Genomic DNA, 9605 nt, shown 5'->3' on the forward strand with positions numbered 1-9605 from the left:
AAGTCGCATGGGGTCCAGGGTGTGCTAGCTAGATGGATAGAGAACTGGCTGGGTAACAGCTCACAGAGATTAGTAGTGGAAGGGAGTTTCTCAAAGTGGAGACCTGTGACCAGTGGTGTTCCACAGGGTCTGTGTTGGGACCACTGTTGTTTGTGATATACATAAATGATCTGGAGGAAGGTATAGGTGGTCTGATTAGTAAGTTTGCAGATGACACTAAGATTGGTGGAGTAGCAGATAATGAGGGGGACTATCAGAGAATACAGCAGAATACAAATAGAGTTGGGTAGAGAAATGGCCGATGGAGTTCAATCTGGGCAAATGCGAGGTGATGCATTTTAGGAGATCCAATTCAAAAGTGAACTATACAGTAAATGGAAAAGTCCTGGGGAAAATTGATATACAGAGAGATCTGGGTGTTGAGGTCCATTGTTCCCTGAAGGTGACAATGCAGGTTAATAAAGAAGGCATAGAGCATGCTTTCCTTCATCAGACAGGGTATTGAGTACAAGAGTTGGCAGGCCATGTTACAGTTGTGTAAGGCTTTGGTTTGGCCACATTTGGAATACTGCATACAGTTTTGGTTGCCACATTACCCAAAGGATGTTGATGCTTTGGAGAGGGTGCAGAGGAGGTTCACCAGGATGTTGCCTGATATGGCAGGTGCTAGCTATGAAGAGAGGTTGAGTAGATTAAGATTATTTTCATTAGGGTGATGGAAGTTGAGGGGAGATGTGATTGAGGTCTACAAAACCATGAGAGGTATCGACAGGGTGGATATCAAGAAGCTTTTTCCCAGAGTGGGGGACTCAATTACTAGGGGACAGGAGTTCAAAGTGAAAGGGAAAAAGTTAAGGGAGATATATGTGGAAAGTTCTTTATGCAGGGGGTGGTGGGTGCCTGGAATGCATTGCCAGTTGAGGTGGTAGAGATGGGCACGGTAGCGTCATTTCAGATGTATCTTGACAGATACATGAATAGGCAGCGAGCAGAGGGATACAGATCCTTAGGAAATAGGCGACAGGTTTAGATAGAGGATCTGGATTGGCACAGGCTTGGAGGGCCGAAAATCCTATTCCTGTGCTGTACCTTTCTTTCTTCTTTGGTCTTACAGAAGCTCTTGCTATCTTTTTTGAGATTTTGTGCAAGCTTTCCTTTGTAATTTACCTTAGCTCTTTTTATTAACTTTTTTATAGTATCCTTTTGTTTATGTTTGAAAGTTTCTCAATCATCAAGGCATATTTTAGTTTGTGATTTTATATTGTCCTTGACCTCCTTGATTAGCCATGCATGTTTTTACTCCCCTTATCACTTTTCTTCCTCACTGGGATATATTTTAGTTGTGGTGATGAATTGAGTAGTTCATTAAACAACTGCCCCGGCTCATCCACTGTCTTATTTTTTAGCCTTCTTACCCAACCGACTCAGGCCAAATCTGTCCTCATGCGGATATAATTTCCTTTGTTTATTTCTAGAACACTAGTGTGGGATTCAACTTTCTCACCCCCAAACTGAATTTTGAATTCTATTATACTATGATCACTATACCCTAGAGGATCCTTAAGTCTGATGTAATCAGTTAAGGACATTTGAGGACATGCACCAATAAAATGAATTCAGTTCAATTCCTTCATTCAAAAATCCATGAGTCCAAAAGGATTGAGCCCGCAGTTCATGGTGACAACGATATTGATAAGCTGAGAACATCATTCATTCTGGAAGTGACCTTCTTTGATATCCTCCCTCTTTAAAGGATCAGTTAGCTCACAAAAGGCTAACTCTGCCTTTGCAACCTCAGCTGGGGCGTAATGACCCAGGTTAACCTCACCACTGGTCATCTCTCTCTTTCTCTCTCTCTATAATCAGAGCAGACAATGGACATCTCCATCCTTTAAACACACATCTATGTCTCAAAATGGGTTTGTCATCACTCCTTTTCCATATCATCGTATTCTGAGCATTTACTCATTGCTGAAAAATGTGGTGCTGGAAAAAGGCAGCAGGCCAGGCAGCATCCGAGGGGCAGGAGAATCGACGTTTCGGGCATAAGCCCTTCTTCATTTACTCATTGCTGACAGATTTGCTCAGCACAACAATGGGGTAGCATTTAGCCACAGATTTCTTGGTAGCTATCATTTGGTATAATAGATCAAAGGTACTCTGTAAGTATCATAATCTGTGACTAAAAAGGTGTAAATTCTTCTTGATTGCTTGTAGTTTGTGCACACTTTGAACCTAAGGAGGATTTATTTCCCACGTTTTGTATAGTGTGGCTTTTTTCTCTAACAATGTAGGTGTAATGTCACACAGGGAGAGCAGCAGGCTGATAATGTTTTTCTTCAGTTAGCAAGCTGTGTGTAGGCGCAGGATAACAGGAAGAAAGAATGTCCAATCTGGGACAAAGAGAAAGCACATTCTGTTTGCTGTTAATCTGCCTTTTCGTATCATAGAGTCTACAGTGTGGAGTCAGGCCATTCAGCCTATCAATTGCACACTGACCCTCCAAACAGCATCCCATCCAGACCCACCTCCCATCTCTGTAACTCAACGTTACCCATTACTAATCCACCTACACCTCTCTGGACACTATGGGTTAATTTAGCATGGCAAATCCACCCAAACCTGCACATCTTTGGACTGTGGAAGGAAACCGGAGCACCCGGAGGAAGCCCACGCAGACACGGGGAGAATGTGCAAACTACACACAGACGGTCACCTGAGGCGGGAATCGAACCCAGGGCCTTGGTGCTGTGACGCAGCAGATCTACTGTGCTGTCCCATTGTAGTGGCTCTCATTCCTGATTTCGGTTGGCAGGATTGCTGGCTATGAATTTTTGCCCAACCCTTGAATAGGGCTTAGCCTCCGTGGTGCTAAGGCAACTGGAACATTTGCCTGAGAGTGACTGAGGTGGCTGGTTATACTCATTAAAGCTTGTGTGTAGTGAATGTGAGCAGCTAGTCCACAAAGAGCAAACAGTTCAATGTGGCAGTTCGTATTTTTCATTTTGATAATTTAAGAGTTCAGTGCAATGTATCCGATAGTCCAGCACTCCCTCAATGATGTACAGGACTGTCAATATGGATTATAAACTCAGTTCTGTGAGGCTTGTATTCTGTCATTGTGATGAGAATATTTGAAACTGAGCCTGACCTGCCTGGTTTGAGAATGCAGCTAGTAGGAGAGATAAAGGGGAACCCATGGATGTGCTATACATGAGTTTCCAAAGGATATTCGATGGGGTGCCACACAAAAGGTTATAAGACAAGATGAGGGCTCATGGAGTTGAGAGAAATATGTTAATAGATAGGAAGAAAGGAATAGGAATCAATGTAAAGTAGGTATTTTCAAACTGTCAGGCAGGAGAGAATCCCTCTAGTGGGGAAGCAGGCCATTCAGTCCATCGAGTCCACACCGATCCTCTGAACAGCAAACCACACACACACCCTACCCTGTCCCATCGCCCTGAATTTCCCATGGTCAATCCACCTAACCTGCACACCTTTGGACTGTGACAGGAAACCAGAGCACTCAGAAGACACCCATGCAGACATGGGGAGAATGTGTAAGCCCCACACAGACAGTTGCTTAAGGGTGGAATCGAACCCAAGTCCTTGGCAGCAGTGCTAACCACTGAGCCACCCGGCCACAACCCCATAGTAGCCAATGGAGTGGAGAGATAACTTCAATTATTTATAATTGGTATCAGTGACTTAGGCAGAGGGAAGGAGAGTTTGCTAAAATACAGCTAAGTAGGAAGGGAGGCTGTGAGGTGAACACATGCAGACTGCAAAGAAACACGGGCAGGTTAAGAGAGTGGACAATTATGCACAATTTTGTGAAATGTGAGGTTCTTCACTTCTGTAATAAGAGTAGTAGCAAAGGAGAGTTTTTTTTAAAAGTGACTATGAAACTCCTAAATGTTGTTTAGGGAGACTCAAAGAAGAGACACAACACATCAGGGTGGCAATGCAGCAAGTAATGAGGGAGGTAGAGAGCATGTTGGCTTTTATTGTAAGAACGCTAGATTACAAGAAAAAGGAAGTCTTAATGTGGTTGCTCTGGGCTTTGGTAAGATCTCGCTGACAGCACTGTGTATAATGTTGAGTTCCACATTCAAGGAAGGAAGCAGTATAGTGAAAGTGTACCAGATTGTTTCTTGGCAGGAGAAGATTGTCTGATGATCAAAAGACTAGGTAAGTTGGACCGACAGTTTCTGCAGGGTCGAGGATTGAGGTTCTTTTCCCCGGTTGGGAACTGAGACCAGAGGGCTACGGATACAGGATAATGGTCAGTCAGTTAGGAATAAGGCAAGGGGACATTATGCTATTTGTAGGATTGTGAATCTTCAAAATTTGGAAGATAGTGAATACTCCAGCAAGCAAATATATTTAAGGCTGAGATCGGTGGATCTTTGGGTCTCAGAGAATCGAGGAATATTAACAATGGGCTGGAGGTGATGCCCAAGATCAACCATGATCATATTGAGTGAAAAGCTGGCTTAAGGGGCTGAATGATCTACTCCTGCTCCTATTTCTTAGGTACTTTTACATCCCGTAGCCTCCTGTGGGGCACGTTTTGTTCTGAAAGTACGCTCATTTTCAAGGCCATTCTGCCAGTGCTGGGTTCTGCTCATATTTCATGCAACTCTAATTAGAATGTGTCCAAATGTAACATGGATGTACACAAAAGTCAGAGCTGAAAATGTGTTGCTGGAAAAGCGCAGCAGGTCAGGCAGCATCCAAGGAGCAGGAGAATCGACGTTTCGGGCATAAGCCCTTCATCAGGAATGTGGAAGGGGTGGGGGGGGTGGGGGGTGGCGGGGTAAGGAGTCTGAGAGATAAATAGGAGGGTGGGGGGTGGAGCTAAGGGGAAGATAGCTGGGAAGGCGATAGGTCGATGCAGGTAAGGGGTGATGGTGATAGGTCAAAGCGGATAGGTGGGAAGGAAGATGGACAGGTAGAACTGTTCAAGGGGTGGTATCGAGTTAGGTCTGGGATGAGGTGGGTGGGTGGGAGGGAGGGGGGGATGAGGAAACTGGTGAAGTCAACGTTGAGATTCTTGTGGAGGCAGAAGGAAAGCTTTTTCTAGGTGACCATCCTTGGACAGCACCAATTTCATCTCCCCACCTATCTGCTTCAAATAATCGGAATTATTTGGCCATGAGGGGAGACATGGTTTGTTGGCTCCTGGTGGGGGGGGTTGGTTTTCAGGACCCAGGGTCAGGAGGCAGTGTTGAGTCTGAATTCGGCGGTGTCCGTGTCTGGGAAGGGTGCAACTGGGGCTCTGTTTACTAAATTGGGGCTTTAAATATGTAGGCAAAAATTCAACATGGCTTTCAATTGTCTAAGCTTTCCAGGATAGTTATTAAATGAATTCCAACAGAACATTCGAAGTTCTCCATTGTTAATGGATACTTTCGGAGAGTTGCCGGCTCAGGGGAGCTGCCCCTTGGGGATGTTCGGTTTCCTGGGCCGATACCTTAGAGTAGTGCTGTGTCCGGGATCCTGCCGTATTCCCATGAGTGGTTTGCAACAATACCGCCAAAACTGACTGTCCAGCCATCAGGAAATCTGGGCCAGGATCTTTCAGAAGCACTCCTCAGAAAAATCTTTGCAATAGTCAACCTGTGAGCATGTGAGTTAAGAGCAGGAGTTAACTCTACTCCACCTTTATTCAATAGCAAACGGGATTAGTTTAGAATGGCATCGTGGTCAGCACAGACGTGGTGGGCCGAAGGGCCTGTACTGTTCTCTGTTTGAATAGAATCATGGCTGAGTTGATTACTCCATGTTCTGATCCTGCTTAAAATTATTCAAGGATTCTGCTTCCACCATCGGTGAGAAATGTTTCCTCCTCTCTCTGTCTTCTTCTTAGCTGATGTATCCATCATTTATATTTGCAGTGCATTGAAACTGTAGAGCAGTTCTCACTCAGAGGACGTCTGGTGACAATTGGAACTGAGTTTTTGAACAATAAACAATTGCAGGAAACATGGCCGCAAGCCAACGTGGGTTAGTATTTTGGGTATGGAGATGTTCAACTACAAGGATTGAGAAACTGTTGAAAGATACTGTGGAGACGTTGGGACAAAATGTAGTTTTGTGTTTTACTTATTTACATTTGAATATTTACAATTACTTATCTCATGTAATTGGTTCTCCCCAGGTCAACTGTGATATTGGGGAGGCAGTGATCATAGAATCATAGAGTCATACCACATGGAAACAGACCTTTCGGTCCAACTAGTCCAGGCCGACCATGTTCCCGAACTAAACCAGTCCCACTTGCCCGCATTTGACCCATATCCCTCCAAACCTTTCCTATTCATGTACTTATCCAAATGCCTTTTAAATATTGTAACTGTATCTACATCCACCATTTTCTCTGCCAGTTCGTTTTACACACTAACCACGCTCTGTGTAAATAAGTTGCCCTTCATGTCCTTTTTATATCTTTCTTCTCTCACCTTAGAAGTATGCCCCTTGTTTTGAACTCTCCCACTTTAGGAAAAAGACTTTTCCTCTTCACCTAATCTATGATTTTAGAAACCTCTATAAGGTCACTCCTTAACCTCCGACGCTCCAGTGAAACAAGTTCCAGCCTATTTCAGCCTTTCCTTATAATTCAAACTTTCCATAGAGTGGGAATTTATAGTAGAGAGGACCCTCCTCTCATTTATCTCTCCACCCTTCAGACTCTCTGCCTGCATTCCTGATGAAGGGCTTTTGCCCGAAACGTCGATTTTCCTGCTCCTTGGATGCTGCCTGAACTGCTGTGCTTTTCCAACACCACTCTAATCTAGACTCTGGTTTCCAGCATCTGCAGTCATTGTCTTACCTAATTTATAGTAGTGATCCCTACCTCCAGCTTAATGTTCTGAGGACATGGTTTCACATCCTACCATGGGAGATGGTAACATTTGAATTGTATAAAGGTACCTTTGAGTATAGGAGGTAGGGTGTCATGCTGGGGTTGGTGAGGTCTCTTGTGGAACACCATGTCCAGTTCTGCTCACCGTGCTATAGCAAGGTTATTATTAAGCTGGGTTCAGAAGGAGAAGGTTCAGAAAAGATTTACCAGCATGTTGCCAGGAATGAAGGCTTTGAGATATAAAAATAGACTGGGTCTTTTTTTCACTGGAACCTAGGAAGTTGAGGGGTGACTTTATTGAGCGTTCTAAAATCCTGAGAGGCACAGATAAAGTGAATGAGGAGGGTCTTTTCCCTGGGATGGGGAGTTCAAAACCAGGGGGCCACACATATTTAAGGTGAGAGGAAGAAAAATTGAAAAATACACAAGGCGTAATTTTTTTACACAAAGACTGGTTTGAGTGTGGAATGAACTTCCAGAGGGAGTGGTGGATGTGGGGATAGTTACAACATTTAAAAGATGTTTGGATAAATTCATGAATAGGGAAGGTTTGGAGGGATGTGGGCCAAGCACAGGCAGGTGGGACTTGTTTAGTTTGGGATTGCAGTCGACATGGACTGGTTGGACCGAAGGGTGTGTTTCCGTGACTCTAAAACACACGTAATGGCAAATATGTAACCACAGGCAATTAACATAAAAATCCATCGGGTGCATGAATAACCTTTATGAAGTGAAGTCTGCTGTACTTACCTGGTTTGGCAGACATGTGACTCCAGACCCACAGCAATGTGGTTGACTCTTAACTGTCCTCTGTGCAATTAGGCATGGTCAAAACATTCTTGCTTAACCAACTGTGCCCACTTCCCATGAACAGATAAAATAAAAGTCTCTGGGCAAAATTCATGACAACGGGACATTACTTTTGGTTTTAGTTAAAATTTGTTCATGAGTCGTGGGCATTACTGGCTGGCTCGTCCCTAATTGCTCTCAGAAGGAGCTGGTGAGCTGTCATCTTGAGCTGCTACAGGAGGTAGACCCACAATGACGTTCGGGTGGGAATTTGAGGATTTTGACCCAACAATACTGTAGGAATGGTGGTGTGTTTTCAAGTCAGGATGGTGAGTTGTTTGCAGGGGAACTGTCAGGGTTGGGGGGAGGAGGGGGGTTTGCTGATGGTGTTCCCATTTATCTGCTGCCCTTGTCCTTCCAGATTGTAGTGTGTGTGGGTTTGGAAGGTGCAAACGTGGATGTTTTTGGGGTTTGATGATCTGAATGTATAAATAAACAGACAAAGATCTAGTAGACAGTTCAGTCCATGCCATCTATCTGCGATGCTTAATGCACCGTAGTATGTACAGAAATCATATTATCTTCCGGGAGAATTGTGAAAATGGGTTAAAACAAAACATGTCAGTAATTGGGGGTAATTTCTTGAAATATCAACTCTGACCCACTTTGATGATCAGGGAGACGCTATACCCTTCACTGGTAAGTACTTATCTCTTAGCTACAGTGATCTGTGTCGCACTCTGAGACAGGGCCAGCTTTTGAAGGGCTCACTACATTCCAGTACCGCACTCACTGGGAGCGGGCTCCCCTTCTTTTATCGAATGTTGATCTGCAATTACGTAACGCGAAACCGTGACTGCTCCTCCCCGACTTGTGCAGTTGAATCAATTTGTTGACTCAGTGAGAATTCATTTTATGAGCCTTGATCAGACCCCTCCTGTCCAGCTCAGGCAGAGTGGCTCACTGGTTAGCACTGCTGCCTCACGGAGCCAGGGACCTGGGTTTGATTCTACCCTTGGGCAGTGTGGAGTTTGCACATACCGTGCCTGCATTGGTTTCCTCCCACAGTCCAGATGTGCAGTTTAAGTGGATTGTGCGGGCTAGATGGAGTAGCCATGGGAAAAGCAGGAATAGGGTGTCAAGGGTTAACTCTGGATGGGATGCTCTTTGGAGAGTCAGTGTGGACTTGATGGGTTGAATGCCCTGCTTCATAGGGATTCTATGATTCTCTTGGGAACACAGAATATTGAAGGCATTTGGGAGTTCATTTTGTATTCTTTATTTCTTTCAACAGTTTCAATTACTCCCAGGAGACTAAAATTGCATCCCCTTTTCTGGCTAAGGCCAATCCAAGGTGTTGTTAAATAGGGAACAGTGGCTGGCTTGATTTTTGCTGCCAAGTTGGGTAACTCAAGTCACGGCATTTCCCTCCTCACTGGAAACAGCCCCAACAGCCCCAGTTTTTGCCCCGATATGAGGGGGTAGAGCTGGCCTGCTCCCCTCGCCCCCCCCCCCCCCCCCCCCACAGTTCATAGATGGGCCTAAGCAATCTCATTAAAACATCTACCCCAGTTCTCTCAGTCCCTTTGTTAAATTTGCGGTGTCCCAGCTCTCATCCCTCACGACCCATCTTGGCCCACGATCCCCCACAAGCCACCCTCAATGGCCCCACCAATATCCATGCCAACTCCGATTCTCAGCTCTTGCCCATTGACCCCCTTATAGCCCTCATGGAAATGTGTGATGGCCTCCGCCTACTACACAAGGGTAGGCACGTTGCTCAGGTATGGGTGGTTCTGCACATTTCATTCACGTGAATGCGCTGCAACGCGATGAACAAACTGGGCACATTGTTTCTAAAACGTGAACTTTGTAACGCAATTACATCGCCAACACTTTAAGCGCTCTGACTAAAGCGTGGTTTTTCTATAATGCGGCGTTGCAC

The 9605-nt window shown here is 44.9% G+C and overlaps 1 protein-coding gene across 2 annotated transcripts in view; it reads left to right on the top strand.

Moving 5' to 3' along the window:
• LOC122541698 (carbohydrate sulfotransferase 3-like) overlaps positions 1–9605 on the top strand; it is a 114617-nt gene that overhangs the window by 41359 nt on the left and 63653 nt on the right. The gene's annotated exons all lie outside the window — the stretch shown is intronic.

The sequence above is a fragment of the Chiloscyllium plagiosum genome, unplaced genomic scaffold, assembly GCF_037043375.1.
Source record: "Chiloscyllium plagiosum isolate Xiang-an unplaced genomic scaffold, Cpla_swu_hap1 HiC_scaffold_43, whole genome shotgun sequence".
NCBI classification, from domain to species: Eukaryota; Metazoa; Chordata; class Chondrichthyes; order Orectolobiformes; family Hemiscylliidae; genus Chiloscyllium; species Chiloscyllium plagiosum.